The sequence below is a fragment of the Rhagoletis zephyria genome, unplaced genomic scaffold (genome assembly GCF_001687245.7).
Source record: "Rhagoletis zephyria isolate East Lansing unplaced genomic scaffold, Rhagoletis_zephyria_1.1 Rzeph_scaffold_01118, whole genome shotgun sequence".
Classification (NCBI taxonomy): domain Eukaryota; kingdom Metazoa; phylum Arthropoda; class Insecta; order Diptera; family Tephritidae; genus Rhagoletis; species Rhagoletis zephyria.
Window position 1 is genome coordinate 64506 of NW_016158202.1, and position 3021 is coordinate 67526.

At 40.0% G+C, this 3021-nt stretch overlaps 1 long non-coding RNA gene across 1 annotated transcript in view; it reads left to right on the forward strand.

Annotated features, from left to right (window-relative positions):
* LOC108362846 (uncharacterized) overlaps window positions 1–516 on the forward strand; it is a 14195-nt gene extending 13679 nt beyond the window's left edge. Inside the window, exon 3 of the long non-coding RNA XR_001847524.1 lies at window positions 415–516. This is a non-coding gene — a long non-coding RNA (uncharacterized LOC108362846). The remainder of the gene's footprint in view (window positions 1–414) is intronic.
* Window positions 517–3021: the final 2505 nt, after the last annotated feature.

Here is a 3021-nt window from a genome sequence, read left to right on the forward strand (position 1 = left end):
TTTTTTCATATGCATTATTTCGGTTTTCAACCGAAACTGTGCATATATGCATTATTTCGGTTTTTTTCGTATGCATTATTTCGGGTTTTTTCATATGCATTATTTCGTATGCACAGTTTCCATATGCACAATTTCAGGGTGCCCTGTTTCCAACATAATAGCAGATGTGGGTGAGCATTCCGGAAGTCGAAAAATTTTCATGATAAAATACAATTGCCATTTGTGGACCTCTTCAAGTAGGGTGTTCCCTCAGAAAAACAGAGCGGACGGAAATGATTTAGGACTGTTAATTAAATTCATCTAAATTTTACATAAATATGATTTATAACATTTCTTATGCCGCAAAACTGAGTACTTTACGTAATCACTGTGTAAGCCCGTTTTTTTTATACAGTTTAAAAGAATGTGACTTAGCTCTTTAGTGAACGGTAATTGTATTGGTTCTTCATAAACAATGTTACATTTTGGCACACATTTTGGAAACAAATTGAAAACAGTATCATTAAAGTGCTCAACGCTACGCATCTATATATTGGCCAAGATATCTTTGATTGTTCTTTGTTAATTTTTCTGAAATTTGCTTTCGCAAAAACATATCTAGTACTTGACCTATACGACTTATTATTATGTATTTCATTTATGATTTCGTAACTTAAATCAAGAGCGGGATGGTATGCATCCTCTGGCAAAACTAGTGGATCACACCGATTAATAGAGGACTTCGGAACATCATCCACGTAAACGAGATCCAAGACCTTTCAAAACTTATTTGGCCATATATTTATTTTTTTAAAGCAAAGTTCAGCTATTTCCTCCAGAAATACATTGTAACTATGTCTAGATGAAACTCGTACAACATCGGTGTCAAAAATGTTGCATTAAATGTGTGGCAGATTTAAGTCGCCCAAAACAATCATAGAATCGGATGCCGTAAGCATTGCATTTACCAGAGCTGTAAAAATTTGCAATCAATTTTTTTGGCAATCAATGATTGCGCTACTAATAGGATTACAATCAAAATTTATTCCATTTTTCTGATTGTAAAAACTACAATCAATTTAATTTTTTTTTTGCAATCAAATCACTGATTCAGTCAAACATTTTAATTGCAATCTCAAAAATGCAATAATTTATTCATGCTTTTTTAATAAAGAAATCGAGCAAAATAGAACGTGAAATTGGAAAAAAGAGAAAACCAGCAGAAAAAGTTATTGAACACAAAACTAGTAAAAACTTGCAAGTGAGTAGTTGTTGCACCGTTTTGGGGTGTCTTTGATGGGGGTGATCGACTTGAACACACGCGACATCCCAAAGCTTCGACTCGTAGGTGTTCAATTGCATTGCGATTAGCACCCCCCTAGTATAAGGGGCTTGCCCCTGGCCGCCCTGGCGGCTAATTCGAAGGGTGACCCCTCCTTAATCCCTACACCTATTATTCCCTTTCTGACCAAACTCCTTGCCAGTTCTCCACTCCCTTCTCTTTGAAGGGCCGGATCAACGTGTCATACGACCCGTGTCGAGGATCAGCCTGGCTCGGGGCCCTTCACCAAGCCCAGTCGCGAACGGAGTGCTCCGGATACCGGGCGACCTTCGGAGCCAACTACCCTTACCCGGGTACAGCGGATCTCTGCCCGGGCGGACGTTTCCTTTCTCCGCGTCTCGTGGGACAAAATATGGACAAATCAACAACACGACACCTTAAAACTTCAACTCCAGTATGGGAGTCCGGCGCTCCCAAACAAAGGCCGAAAGGAGTCACAAACTCTGCACAAAGCAAAGCCACGGTACTACAGCGGCCTAGCCAAAAGTAGCCCCATGCGGAAGCAGATATCAGGTGCACCTGCACCCACTAGCAGTAGAGCAAAGGCACCCCCTGGCCCGAGAAGTCCAAAGGCCAGTGCTACGCACAAACATAGCACTGGACGGGAGGCCTGCACGGCAAATACCGGAAATCCGGGGTCTTCCTGTAGTGGGCTTGCCACTCAGCGAACAGCGTCTGGCCATTCCACTGGGGGGACCCAGGAACATGATGACCTGCAATAGGGCAGTCAGTTCGAAGACGCCCTATCTCAGAAAACTTTTCAAGTGCGCCTTACTTTAGAATTTGATTGAAGAACGCCCTAATTCAGAATTTTATTGAAAAACCCCCTATCTCAGAATTCGGTTGAAAACGCCCTATCTCAGAATTCGGTTCAAAAGCGACCTATCTCAAACGAAAATACATTTGGGGTATTCACAACGGTGTCGTAAGTGTCGTATCGTTGTATGTCGTAAACTTTAAACGCCTAAGAAATATATTAAGGAAGTTCGCAAAGTACCATCCAAGTCATATTATGATTTTTGTAGTGCTAAAAAAATAGTTGGTTGACGTTTCAAGTTCTCTAAACATTTATTTAAGCTTTTAAAGTTTACGACATACAACAATACGACACTTACGATACCGTTGTGAATCGCTCAATTGAAAATGTGCTGAGATAGGGCATTTTTGCATCGGCAGTTGAGATAGAGCGTTTCTGAACCAAATTCTGAGATAGGGCGTTCTTAAATCAAATTCTGAAGTAGAGCGTTATTGAAAATTTTTTTCGTTTTCGAACTGGCTGCCGAGATAAGTCGATCTTCCACTCAGCTATCGATACGTTATACTACTAGGGATGATTGAAAAACACGATGGAGGTGCTGTTTAGTTGCATCTTTGCCATGCAGAAAATCGAATTTTTATGCACGCACATTGTATAATTATTATTATGCTCTCGATTAGCGGAACATTAAAGACGGCAATCAAAACAAACTACTGCTACGTGTAATGCCGTGAGGGGTTCACTTTGAGCTGCTAATGCGATGCGTTAACCCACTGAGGGCCTCTGTGCCTCACCATTGTACTTCCAGTTATTCATCAAAATAAATGTAATTTAGACAGATTGCAATTAGCAATTTTTATACAATTAATGATTGCAATCGAAAACTTATTGCAATCAATTTCTTCTAAATGATTGCAAATTTAAGTTATTGCAATCAAAATAT